We start from the raw sequence: 15,125 nt of genomic DNA, 5'->3' as shown, positions 1-15,125 counted from the left end.
TTTTTGTGTGTGTTTAGTGGAGGTTTTATATTGGACTTTTATGGTGGTTTTAAATCACTTTTGTGGCAATTTAAAACTCCTACAAATCGATTTTCTAATTTAACAAAAATTAACTATTTTGTGAGATTTTCAAACCTTCACAAACCCTGTAATTATATATTTATTTTTAATTTCAAAACATTCATTAATCTCATCTCATTTACATACTTTCAAATTAGAAATTTATTTTTTAATATCAAAATTTAAAAATTAAATCTTTTATAACACAATTTCTCAATATATAAGACATAACTCTATATATAAACAAATTTTATGTCATCAAACGTTGGAAAAAATGATAGTCTAAAGATTGGGATACATGGTGGTATCACATGAAGGTATTCTGGAATAAATTTTCCAAATGTCTGATAGCAGCCCTCAAGTTTTCCAATGTCTCTTGGTGGTATTCGGATTTTCGCACGACAAATCAAACCTTGAAACTAGTACATGGTAACAAAAGAAGAATGAGATGATAGAAGCAGTGATTCCAAACAATAAAGGAAGAAAAGCAAACACAATTTTCTTCAACTCTAAATGCATTGTTGATTCTAAGCTTTTTAACAATATACCAAGAAAATAAACGAACTATCCGAAAATTGCCATCTAACTGTTCTTTATCAATAGCTAAGAATCAATCAGGACAATTTGACAAACAACTCAATATATCTACAATCAATTTTCTAAACAAATATCAGAAAGAATCAAGGGTTGCAATGGAGAATACCAGAAATTCCTGCGTCAAGGCAACGTGAAATTGTGTCGATTGAACGAGACTTTGGATCGGGTGTGCCGACAATCTTAGTCATAGCTGGAAAGAAACTCTGCAGAAAGCATTTCAAACACTTAAACCAAAATTCAAATAAGATTTATCACTAAGAATACATCATTAGGCAGGGGTAAAATTGTCTCAAAGTTTAATCCAAGACATTCATATTACTACTAGCAGGGAAAAGCACTAAAGTAGAACCATCAATACACATAGCATGATGAAACTCCAAAATCGCACACAATAATGTATCAACTTGCTTTCTCACAATCACAGTACTTAAAAGAAGATCAGGTCACAAAACCATCACAACACCACACCACACACATCACAAATAAAACTGAGGGAGTATTTTAAATAAACAAAGCCATACCTTGTGATTCTTTAGGTGCAAACCCTATCCATAGACTTCTCCTATAGAATCTTACTGTCTGAACTAATAGAACCAATCTCAGCCTGATTAAAAAGCACAAAGTATTTCAGTATTTAATATTCAATATCCACAGAGCATGTACTTCAAACAGCTGAATAAGTTCTCCATATTATTGCAGGCACTTAGCCGATTTGTTGAACTATGGTTCCACTTCAAATTTCAATTATTTCTTTGCCATTATATACTCAAAAGACTTTTGCAGATAATCATCAGAATTATATATTAGCATAATTGTAATCCTTATTCAGTAAAAGAGATGTAAATTTTAGCCACCGGTTGAAGTATTCACACATTTATTTAATTTTTTTCCCTTCAACATTTACCCACATGACTCAACACACCTAAACCTTAAACCCATGAAAATATATTACTCTACGAAAAAAATCACTTACAAACTTGTTCTAATAAGCAAAAAGTGAAAAATTACAGAGAAGCCATAACTAAGTTGCAATTAAAAAAAACTTATTCAACACGAATAGGTGTCTATATTGTATTATTTAAAATCCCAATATTTGTTTCTAAAATCTAAAGAATCCATTCTATAGAAGCAACCATGATAAGAGACATTAAGAACTAACCTTGGAAAATTGAGCTGTAGTTTTTTAGGTTTGTGCTTAACACCTGCTTCACATAAAAATAACTACGTTCCCACTTCTCCCAGTTTACAGCTGCAAACAAATTAGAATAGAAGAGCCTCAGTTTAAAATTGATATGGAAATGGAATCTAATACATTTCACATACATTACATTTATTTTATTGTCATTCAAGTATTAAGCAAGACAACATTTTCAACGTAGTGAATTGGTTACAGCTTAAGATAATATCACTAAAACAATTCATAAGAGGTCAATTTCAGCTCTCTACATGAAATGTCCTGTCAATTTCAGCTCAAGATCAGTCATGCCTAACAAAGGTTGATTTAGGTTTTGACGTCAACATAATTTTATCATGTATTTACTTTAGCATGAGCTTTTCCCTAAACTTACACCCTTTTTTTCTCAGTTTAAAAATATACAACATGTTGTAAGCTTAATAGTTTAAAGGATATTTAGTGAGCTGAACTATAATTCACTTACGGATCCAGTATCCAGTAGCTCCTCTTCTGGAAACTACGATTCTCCTCTCTATGTGCATAGTAACAATTTAGTATTTCAACGTTTCCAATCTAGTCACGCAGAATAGTAATCACTTGGGTTAAGGAAATCAACATAGAATTCCAGCACAAAACAAATGATGGCATAAAGGCTGATACATATCAACTATAAAGGAATTACAATGAAAATGAATAATGCTCAATAACAGTGAAGCTATGCATCTCATTCCTCTATTACATCCTCATGCACATAAAAGTGCTTGAACAAATATCCTTTCAAAAAGAATTATGTCATTCAAAAGAATTATAGAAGCAATTAATGGTGCAGATATGATCCAAAAATGGAATTGAAAACAAAAATTATAAGAATCTTTAATTATTTTCAAATGATACATTGGTTGACCATGCTTGAGACATCTTTTGAAGTTGATATTTTCCTTTAATAATTTAGTAGTGCTATCAAATTCAGTCTCTTATACATGTTTATGTACTGCAATTTTCATCATTTAGAACTACCACAAAAATTTGAGCGTCTTATATTAAGCAACAAAATGGATAAAATCAGAAGATCATGCAGACCAACACAATACAACAAAAATGTCAAAATTAAGTACCACTAAGCTCAAATTTGAAAAGGTGTGAAATTTCAAGCTATGATTATGGGACAAATATCATATCTTAGTCTTTAGTTATGCAGAACTTGCAACTAAAGGAAATAAAGACCTCAGTCTAAATTTATTTTCATTACAAATTATATCATTACATGTTGGGGCAGTACAATAAGACACATAAATATCAATAAACAACCAAGAAATTCCTTTCTTTTTTTACTTTAATATTTTGATTAAGCCCTTTTTTTGAAATTCAAATGATCATACACTTCTAGTTTACCTTAAGCCGTTCATGTGCTTCTCCCACAATTCTTCGATCGCTTTTCTTCCGCCAATTATAACCGTCTTTATGGAAGAACTGCATGATTCTTCTATTAAATAGAAACAAGGATCCACCTATTAAGAAAATCAACTAGCAAGATTGATGTGATTTTTGTGTTTCATGGACAAGAACATAGGCATTACTTGTTGGCTTTTGAGGGGGAATATTGGTGAACTTGAACTGGTCATGATTCCGCAAAATGTATAGCATTTCCACTAGCTTCAGCCATCTTCTCTTAGCTTCCTGGTACAGATCATCGATGTTGTACTCAAAACCTGCCATCACATGTAAAAAATTCCAACTTACTCCTTCCTTTCTTCCTTTCCACAGAAGAATAATTTGACAAGACTATCAAACATAACTATGAATATTGAATAGGAACTCAATTATCTTCTCATTGTACTATTATTGCCAATTATTAACTAGTGAGTAATTAAAAGATATCAAGGTTAACGATTCCAGTAAAATTTTTGTCCAAGGAAAGCCTTGGAAGTTCCTTATGCTTTGTCGCAGTTTTAAATCTAACTTATGTGTCTCTTCCATCATAAGACAGCCGGGGCGAGTCCCAAGGCGCTTTCTTAGACTTAACAAGATTATGGAATGCTTCATTGGAGATCATAACTCCTGCATTGACAGATTTTGGAAAAGGCAGGGCCGGGGCGAGTCGATGTATTTCAAGGTGTGATTCAGACCCTTCTTTTGCTCTTTAGGCAAAGTCTTCACAGATAATCCATGAGATTCTCTCTGAATTGACTCTTTGACAATATCATAGAAGTCAATGGATTTCTACGTTGGGGTGTCAAGGTGCTTCAATGATAGTTCTGAATTCGAGTTTTCAAGAACATTGATTCAACTGGTTGATAGCGATTCGGTTTGAATTGTCCTGTTGAACTCGAGGGATGACATGCTAGATGAACAAGATGATGAAGTCATAGAAGTTATTGAAGACTCTGTGAAAATTGTTACTTCTCTCTGGAACCCTTTAGATTCTTTTCCTGAAAATCACAATATTAAGTTTGTTGATCCTGCTAAAATTCATTCATGTTAAACTACTATTCTAATATTATCTTACCTTTGCTTTCTACATTGTGTTTTTAGCATTAAGCTCTTTGATGCCATTACTGCTTTCACCTGAGAAAGAAAGGAAATTTCAGTTATAGTACTAAGAACTTCTCAAATATTATTTTCAACTCACTTTTTATTCCTTTCAGATCACTTCTATAATATCTATGGACATGTTTTCATGTTGAAGCTACAAAGAAAGCATAAACAATTACAGGTTAGTTGTAATGTTCATACCTTTCAAATTATTAAAAAATACTTAAATATTACAATTATCACTTTAAAAAATGTGAATATTTAACTTTGTTCTGATGTGAACATATCTTGAATGTTATGTATTCTAACCTGATTTCTGAAAATATATAGATGTAAAAACAAAAAGAAAAGAAAGTGCTCAGCTCCAAAATTTAACTCCAGTTACCAGCTTCTGTCAAATCTAATTTGGAGAGTAAGGAACCAAAATGGAAGATACATAAATAAAATAGTTCAGTAAATTAAATGCTTTGCTTTTATCTAGTAACTAAGTGGAGTCAGAGAACTTTAACCACAGGAATCACTCCACACGAAAACAAATAAAAACTGAAGAAGAAAAGAAAACAGATCTGAAACAGTGGCTCGATTCAGAAGCTTTCTACGAGGCAACTATAGCAGCAACGATGGCGGCAACGGCGGCAGAAACTGCAGCGGCAACTGTAGCTATAGAGTAAACAGATCTGAAACCATAATGTTGATAGAGGAGGTGGCTCGATTGAAAAGCTTCCTGCAACAATTGTGGCAGAAACGGCGGCGAAACCAACGACTGCAACGGCGGCAAAACTGGTGGTGGAGAACTTAAGGTTTTGTCGCCATTCTCTTCTCTTCTCTCTAACTCGGTGTCATTCTATGAAAACTAAGAAGAAATAGGGTTTTTTTTAGAGAGTTTAAATTTTAATTATAAATTAATTATTAGGGTAAATTTTTATAAATTGCCATAAATAAAATGTATTTTGGAGGTTTTTAAAACCCTTACTAAAAAATTCCCTCAATTAAATATAAATCTTGTAGTAACACCTTCTACATCTTTCACAGCACAACCAACATTAATAATAATTAACACTAATAAATATACTAATCCAGCAGCACCACTAATCCAGCAACACAAACATTAACAACAATAATAAATACATTAATCCAGTAAAATTGACCTTAACAATAATTAAGAATAAAAAATACACTAAACCAGCAGAACCAACATTAACAATAATAATGAATGCACTATTACCTGTATCATAATTACCATCGCTCTCATAGTCACTGTCGTCCTCGCCATCATCATTATCTTCAGTCATTGGCGCTTGCACTTGATGGAAATCGTCAACATTACTACGATCAATCCCTTTAGCGACACTCTGGATCGAATTACTCTATCTCGAGTCAACAGGCACTCTCGTCCCATAGTGTGGAGAGGGCCTACGACAATGTAGTGTCAAATCCACAAACAACCGATCCAGAACAATTCGAGGCGATTGCCGACTAGACTGTGGCACTTGCTTGACAATTTTAGGATGTTGCGGCTAGGATTGCTGAGGTTATAGGTGAAGGTCGAAGAACGAATCATTCACTCATTGCGATGTGTCCTTTTCATGATCCTACTGATCATATAGTTAATGGTTTGAGGATTGCTAAGTTGTGCCATTTTACTGTGACATAGAGGGTCAATAATATGGTTGGTAAGATAGTATATAAAGTGAGTGTGAGTAAAAAAATAACTGTGTAAAGAATGACAAGAATTGAATGTGTCATCATTTGAAAGGAAGGTGATTCAATTTGGAATGAGTGTTCATAAATATGAATTGAAATGAAAGTTACAAATTTGAAGAGTAACACTCTTACACAATCTGTATCGTCATTACCTAAAGGTTAGGGTCATGTTCCCTATTAAATTCACACAGTGGTTGGTTTATATCAAACAACGCAGAAAATGCTCTAATCATAATATCCAAAAACATGTATCTCTAATTGATTTGATGATCAATAAAAAAACTCATGTGTTAATCAAACCATGTATGTGAACATTAATCTATGTGGGAGGAGACAATTTACTATTCGAATGAAATAAGGGTACACAAATAAGAAGGAGAAACTAACTTCACGAGACAACAATATCAAAGACGAAAAGAGGTTGGATGAAGAGAAGCAACAAAAAATTTCGAATTTTAAAGTAAATAATAAAAAAAAAACAGGAGGAAGAAGAAAATCAACATGAGACATGAGACGTGAGAAGTGATTTTGCGGAAAATGATTATTTGGGAGGGGGAGGGACAGGTGATTTTGGAGCGGAAAAAAGAGTGAATCACACGTGATTGTAGAAACTACATATCCGTAGTTGACAATTGGCAAAATTGTTTTTTATTAGTGAATTCGCGTGACTTTTTGGATTTAGGGTGTTTTGATAAATTAAACTCATTGTATGTATTACGTATTTGTAATTGCTCATTGACAAACTATGAATTCGTCAATAAAATAGCAAAGCGCTTATAATATTTATAAATTTTTTGGTTTTTTTATTTTTTATTTTATTTTCATTGTTTATCCCTCTACATGAGCATACATGGTTGTTTTTCATCTAAATAAAAAATATGTATTTTTCTTTCTATTTCATTTGCTCTTTTTTTTTTTTGGATCATGGTTTTCATTTCCATTTTCCTCATTTTAAAAGAATAAAGTTGGACACATTGACATATAATGGTATTTAAATATGTCCAAGCGTGTCTGAAAAAAAAAATTTATTTCCTATTATAACACGATTTAAATACAAAAGACACTGTATTAAATGAGTGTTGTGAATATCGTATTCAAAATATATCCAATACGATAGACACGACAAATTAAAGAAGCATTAGTGCTTTATAGGTTACTGACGAATGTTTGTGGTTCGGGAAAGTATGAGGAGCCAATGGAATATTTATACAATATGTACAATGGAAGTTTAAGAAGTATTAGAGATATAATCATCAGTGTTACCTTTTCCCATCAGGCGCTAGATCCGAAAGGTTAAGAGTTCGATTATTGGTGAACCCCAAAATTAGTTTAAGCTTTTGGGAAGATGTTTATTATCGCTAGTACTCGGATGATTATTCTAGATAATATGAGAGATGTTCATTTTGTAATTCAATAACCCATTATAAACATTGTACAAATAATCCATTGTCTCCCCAGCGAGATCCTTTTCTTCACATAGAAGACGTTCTTACGCTCCACTTGGGCTTAGGTTGTTCTTTCGAAGAAACTGATCCCATTGTTCTCTCTTTTCTTGTATTTTTGGTCAGATATTAGTCTTCTATTTGATGGAAAGTGCAACCAAGTTTATGGGCCTTCTTCACATGTATAATAGCTTTCACTCCCTTGGAAATCAAGCCTATTAATATATGAATAGGACTCCCAAAGGTAGGATTTTGATTTAACTCTTACTTATTGGTAGGTTTAAATCTATTGTAAATTTAATTTTATTCTATTTATAGGTTGAAAATTTTTCAATCCAAACGCTATTTGTACCTTAAAATTTTTTATCCGACCTTATCAAATTCTACTCGCAAAGAATCAATTGTTTTCAATTAAATATAACATTTAATTATTTCATATTTTAAATATACTAATAAATTAACAAACATAAAATTAAATTCGTGTCAAAATAAAAAATAACAAAATTATAATCAAATTTATATTAAAATTATAAATAATATAGTCATCAATTCATCACTAAATCCTTACTAATAATTATTTTTAACATATAGTAATTAATAAAACGAGGATGCGGACAAATTAATAGGGTTAATTCTAAATCCAAATCCTACTTTACTTGCAGCCAGGAACGGATCTAAGTGCATTAGTGTAGGGGCAAGCGCTCCCACTACAATTTGGAATTTTTTGAGTAGTATACGATAATAATATTTATTTGTCCCTATTAGATTATTAAATTTGACCCACAATAATTTTTTACTCAACTTTTGGTACTTAATCGTCAATTTAAAAATTTTATATTAGATATTTGTTAGAATAATCAATTCTCAATTTTAAACGAAATTAGTATTCTTTTTTAAAAATCAACTCAAAAGAATATTATTTATCTTCTTTTCAAATTAGCTTTAATTTTTACGTAGCAACTATATTAATTAAAAGAACTTTTTTAACTATGAATATCAATAAGAGTCGGCTTCTAATTGTACTGGGAAGTGAATTTTTAAATAATTGTTTAGTAATATATATGGAAAAAGAGAAATTTTGATGGTAGTATTAAGAGAAAAATTACTTAATTTTTTAAAAATATAAAATCTAAAAGAATAGAATTTTAAATTATATATTATTATTTAAATTACTATTTTAGTGTTTTAATTTGTATATTAGATATTTTGAAGGCTAATCATATTTTATAATAACAAAATATAATCATAATAATAATCATGCTACATGTACATAAAAAATAATTATCTGTATAAAATATATATTAAAATATAAAATACACCTTGAAAATAAGTTAAATAATACATATATTTATACATAGATATATAGTGGTTAATAGATAATTTAATATTTAATTTTTTTATATACACATATTATTTTTATTATAAAAATTATTATCATGTTATATAAAATTTGCCCCACTAACAAAATTTTCTGGATTCGTCACTGCTTGCAGCTCATATAGCTGCACTTTTAAGTTTTAATCCTACCTATAGTAGGTCAGATATCCATAGATAGGATTAAACGATTAGTATTAGCATGTGTATTTATGAGTCCCTCACCTCTATTCCAATCATACAAATCAAGCATATCACTAAAAAAGTAAATAACATAATATAAATAATTAGGTGATTGTATATTATATATATGTAAAAATAATAATTATAAATTATTAGATAATTTAATATATTTGATTAAATTATTTGATATAATACATATTTATATTTTAATTACTGTAAACAGTGTAAACAAATAATTAAATCATGTGGATATGGCCTGGTGGTTTATTACCTAATCCGTATCAGATCAATCAGGAAAACATCAAATAATTAACACTTTGTCCTTAAATAAATGACCCACAAGAAAAGAATTAGTATGGCACTAAAAGGAAATAATATAAATAAAAGCCATGATGAGTAATCACCCTAATCCAAAAAGGAAAAGTCCCTAATGACCAATAATATAAATAAAGTCCCTTACACTACTCCTTTCAACTTATAATTACTGGAGGTATTGCATTGTTAAGATTTAAGACCTAAAAACAGAAATCATTCCTAGTAGTCTATCATGATTTTGTCATGGGAAAGATAAAAGAACTCAAAGTCCATTCACCCTTTTCACCAGTTGCTTCTTATTCTAAAAGAAAAGCAAATTAAAAACGAGAGACAGTCTGTCCAATCCTTATTCTTTTCATCATCTCTTTATCTTTAACATGTGCTCCGGGGCATGCAAAAATAAATTATAATTTTACCCTAATGGTGTGGCAAAACAAGGATCATATATATTTAATCACATGCTAATCACCCACTAGCCACCTTTAATTTGCTTTCTCTACTACTAGTTTTGCGCCCTTTTTTATTTGTGCATCATATGAACACGAACCTGATAAAGATATTCCAAATTAGCTGTGTGTATATTCTCTTGGATTTTCACCATAATTGGACCTAAAAGTTCAAACCACTAGCTAGAGTAGAGGGCACACAAACAAAAAAGCAATTGTATGTTGCAACACAAATTTTAAATTAATTTATATCATTATATGCATTCATCTAGTCATCCAACATCGAATTCAGACATCTTTGGCTCAACTAATTAAGTTATTATTGATTATCCATTGATCATTGCATTTATCGTTTTTTTTCTCAAGGGCCATATGTTGTGTTAAATTAAATGAGTATAATACTAATTAAGAAAAATGTTCTAGAGCTCTACAAAAGGCACGTTATCAACTAGGTCTAATTAAGGAGGCTTAAGTTGATAATATTAAAATGTTACAAAAAAAAAAAGGCCACCTACTACTATCCTAAAAGGGTTGAGGACTTGAGATAATGATAGGACTATAGTAGTTTAAACATAATGATGATCATTAGCTAGTTAATTAACTATAACAATGTCCCCCATCTACCCTCCAAGCTAACACCTAATTTAATTTCTGAATGTACTTAGAACAAAACATAATGATTAATCCGTTGCTGTGTGTCCCACTATTACTGATGAATTATTGTGAATAAAAGATTTGATTAGTGTTATTGCACAAATTAAACCTGCTTCCTTGAAAGACTTTTAATTTGTCTTTGCTTCGAAGCAATGAAATCCTTAAAGCAGAGAGGATGCAAGGCCTTATGCTGCAGCAGTTGTAGGAGGCTTAGTGTGTCTTCCACAGAGGAAGCAGAGAGTTCATCAGCCTCCGATCGGTTTCCTTCCGTGTCGAGCGTCGCACACGCCATGGTGCAAGAGAGACTTGACCAGTTGATTAGGGAGAGGAGGATGGAAGAGAGACAGAGGAGGCAGCAAAGCAGAGTCAGAGAAAGAGAAAGAACTAAGTTTGTTGTGATGGTGGCAATGGAGAAGCGCTCTTATGATCCAAGAGAAGATTTTAGGGAGTCCATGATGGAGATGATAACAGCAAATCGCATCAAAGAAGCCAAAGATCTTCGTAGCCTACTCAACTATTATATCTCCATGAACTCCAATGAGTACCATAGTCTTATACTTGAGCTTTTTCATGAGGTTTGTACTAATTTATTCTTATCATGTAAATGTCATTGGTAGTAACCATCAAGCTAAGGCTATTGTGAATCACATATGTTAGGCTTCAAGGGTTGCTTAATATTTCAATGAATTATATTAGATTAGATTTGGATAGGCGACAAATATAACCCACAAGTTCGTTAACTTTTCCCTTTTAATATACTCATGCTCATGCATGCTACGCAAACGTTTCATTAATGCATGTGTTGTGCCGCCAGTTATGCCTTTTTATGCATACAAATCCCCACTCATTATTCGTGGTGTCACCCTTCCTCTAAGATCAAATGAATATGAATTTTGATTTGCACACCAAAAATTAGTTATTAAGTCAATTATTATGAATATAAATTCGATATTTACATGTGTTGTTAATATTGAGTAAATTTTGTAACAGATATTTATTAATATATCCATAAGGTGAGTGTAAATAAACATTGTAAGTGCAAGTGTAATGGTGGTGGAAAGTGGGAAAAGTGAGCAACTCTTGCAGGCAGTAATTGGGGAATTAATGGGGTCATGTGGTAGGAGGTTGCGTTTTCTCTTTACTGTCGGAATGTTAAAGTCCATGGGTAATAATAATTCATGGTACGGTGCTTTTTTTTTTCCCTCACTTAGCTTGAGCTAGTAGCTATAGTAGTGGTGCAACAAATTAAATGGGCGGGGTTGCATTTGATTTTAATTTAGTTCACATGATTAGGTCCTGTTAAAGCTTTAAAGTCTAAAGCTTCTCTCACTTGGTCCACTATCATCTTTACCATGATATCTGCTCTGTCATTTCCTTTCCATTTCTATTCTTTCATCTCCTTCAAAATAAAGTGTAGGTGTGTATATAGAAATTCAGACAGCACTAGCTAGCCACGCTAATGTTCTATCCAAATCCTATTAGTATAAGCGTAAATGATACACTACTATTTCTTTTGTTTTTTTTTTTAAATTGACTAATATTAATATTATTTAGATATTAATACGTTTTGTCGTAACATGTGTGTCTTATTATTATGTCCATGATCATTATTCGTGTCTAATATCTAATAGGAAAACAATAACAAAGTAGCAAGCAGCAATAGGGAAAGGTAAGATAATTTAAATTAGAATAGAAGTGCAGCTTTTGACTTGCACGTAAAATATATATGTTAAAATATATAATAATATATATTAAAATAAATTAAAAAATTTATATTTATATATAAATAATAGTAATTAATTTTGATATATATTTCGTAAGTGAATAACATCAGTATCTCAAAGAATAGGACTCTCGTACTAATAAATGTCATTACCAACTTTATTCCTAGGAACAATGAAAAAAAGGTGAAAATTTATGGTTTTCAAGAGGACCTAACGAAGAAGATGAATTGTATATCGATCTTAAGACAAACTTCTAACGTTTTAAATAGTTGTATGTTTTATTAGGATTTGGATCCTCTAAGATCACACTTTATTCTCTAAAGTGAAATTCAAACTTTAAAGAATTCAAATCCGTTTTATTATGTGAAAATGTTTGGACAGTTTGGTAACCAAAGAAAATCAGCAAAAAAAAAATCATAAATTGTCTTATTTAGCATTCATTAATTGTTGCAACAATTAATGAATGCTAAATAAGACAAGTTCTGACTATTTTTTTTATCTTCCTAGCATTACCCTTTATTATGTTAATCCTAGGTTCAAAATCTAATATTTTACCGTTTATCATAGTCACAATCTCTCATTAACTATATCATAATCTATTTCAGTAAACAAGTAGTAGTAATAATAAATAAGTGCAAACTAATCACAGAACACGAAAAATAGAGAACAAGCATATAACACTCACAGAGAATATGCACATAGTATAAACACAAAGAAAATGCAGCAAATAATATGATACATGTCTGTTCTACACAAGTCATTAGTTTACATGTCAGTTGGCTACTGATGAGCAAAAATTAAAACTCACAGATATCGACAAGTGCATCCGATAGTTCAAATAATACCATGGTGAGTGAATATCGTTTTCATGATGATTAAAGAATTGAGCAAGCAAATATTAAATTAAAAACCTAATTATATCAATAAAACCTGATTTTGAAGGGAGCAAGATTGTGTCTAGTTGAGAGCTTGAGAACCTTGAATGCTTACGGACAGAGAGCTTGAATGTTGATTTGAGAGAAGACAATGATGGTGAGAATCAAAGATTTCGGATATATTTATACTTTTAGAGAAATCAAACCTTGTTCACTTATCTTGAAGTTTGCAAAGATCTTTCACGACAAAACATTTAGTAACTGATTTCCAATTCCTTGGCTCCTCGGTTTCTCTAGCATTAATTAGTCGTCAATTAATTAATAAAGAGATTAAGTACAAAAACTTATTTTAGATTCAAATAAGATTTAAAAATATACTTTAGGTCAAATTATATGTCACGTATTCAAGCTAATCTTGTTTAGTTAAATCTTAGAAGAAAACACAATTTTTAAAAGTTGTTCTAATCCGAATTATATGTCACTTATTCAAAATTAGAGTGATTGAAAGTCATGTATGTGTCACATACTAATTGAACCACTATTCCTAGTTGAATTCAAAGAGTCATGTAAAAGAATTTTCAAGTTTTAATTCAAATATCAAATTTTTCAATTATAATAAAAGAATTCAAAAGAAATTAGCATATCTTTTAATACCACTCATTCGAATGAAAAACGAATAACTCAATCATGAAATAGATCAATGCAAAAAATCAAAATAAAATAAACATAGATTAATAACCCATAGAAAACATAAATAGAGCTCCTAATCTTTTGAAAAAGAATTAGCTACCCATAGTAAAAGAAAAACAAGAAGAAGAGATTACGGAGGAGCTGGCTGATCCTCTCTGTGAACTAGGTTCACTTATTTATATCTTAATTCTAGAATCCAAATTTCAAACTAAACTAATCTTACCTCTCGAAGAGAAAGATAAGATAACCACTTATCTTCTGGAAAAGAAAACAAAATAACTACTTACTACTTTAATTTCAAACTCAAAATGAAAATTTATTTCAAATTCTAAACTAACGAAATCCCTTGTGTTTTTAAAAAGAATGAATAACTAATCTTTTAGAGTCTTCAATATTTTAAATGTGATTAAGACTTCTAATTATACAAATAATTAATCTTAGACCTTAATTATTACATCTTTTGAGTTGTAATTATGCTTAATTTAGGTTGTATTAGAGAAATTGGACAAAAGTCCAAGATTTCATCTTCCAGGAGGTGCTAGGCCGTTGGGCGTGAACTGGAGGCCGCCAGGCGTGAAAGAGGAAGGCGGAGAGTCCGTCGGGCATGCTAAAAGGGCCGCCGGGCACAAGAGCTGTCCGCTAGGCGCAAGTTCCTCCCGCCGGGTGTGCTGAAATGTGAAGGGGGTCCATCAGGCATGGCTTCCATCCGCTAGGTGTTTGGGTTTCTGATTCCTTAAGCCATGCTTTTACTGTTTTTGAATTTTTCTTTTGATTTTTGATTGTTTTTGTGCTAAAAACTCCTGAAATTATAAAAATACTAAATAACTCCAAATATTTGATTATTTATTAAATTTCATTTAAAAACATAAAAAAATTGACTAAAATCTAAGAAAATAAATGAAAAAAAATTTTAAAAATCGCTTAAGATAATGTGTTATTAGCTACTCGTAATCCGGCATTACCTGGGACCAATCCAGATATGGTTCCTCAACTGCCTATGCTTATCATACGTATCTCATGTGCATAACCATGCACACTCGAGACACTTGGCAATCATCACAAAACTTGATACCATAATATACTTCTAATTAAAAAATAAAAGTTATCACATAGGTGGACGTCTCCACCTCGTTGCATTAAGCAAATGGGACTGAACCATTATCCTCGGATTAGGATGTACATTTTAAAAACGTAAAGTTTATTTCTCCTTCCTGTTGAAATTGTAACTTAATAGTTTATAGTGAATTCTTTTTGTCTGTAAAAGACCCTTTTACCCTCAGTTTTGTTTTGTTTTTTTTTTTTTACATATTGTCCTCTTATGTTCTTTGATCTTTTAAATTTATTCTTTTTAATAT

At 31.1% G+C, this 15,125-nt stretch overlaps 1 long non-coding RNA gene across 4 annotated transcripts; it reads right to left on the bottom strand.

Annotated features, from left to right (window-relative positions):
- On the bottom strand, positions 242-5,606 carry LOC107636515. 4 transcript variants are annotated; one of them, XR_001619348.2, is made up of 9 exons: positions 5,589-5,606; positions 4,338-4,396; positions 3,409-4,260; positions 3,224-3,314; positions 2,316-2,404; positions 1,817-1,906; positions 1,179-1,261; positions 764-860; positions 242-479 (listed from the first exon to the last, which is right to left on the bottom strand). It is a non-coding gene; the product is annotated as an uncharacterized LOC107636515 (long non-coding RNA). The 4 variants fall into 4 exon arrangements; XR_002348267.1 differs by having other exon boundaries at positions 4,338-5,216; positions 5,589-5,603; XR_001619347.2 differs by lacking the exon at positions 5,589-5,606 and adding an exon at positions 4,461-5,233.

Source organism: Arachis ipaensis, chromosome B01, assembly GCF_000816755.2.
Source record: "Arachis ipaensis cultivar K30076 chromosome B01, Araip1.1, whole genome shotgun sequence".
Classification (NCBI taxonomy): Eukaryota; Viridiplantae; Streptophyta; class Magnoliopsida; order Fabales; family Fabaceae; genus Arachis; species Arachis ipaensis.
This window is presented reverse-complemented; position numbering and strand designations above follow the sequence as displayed.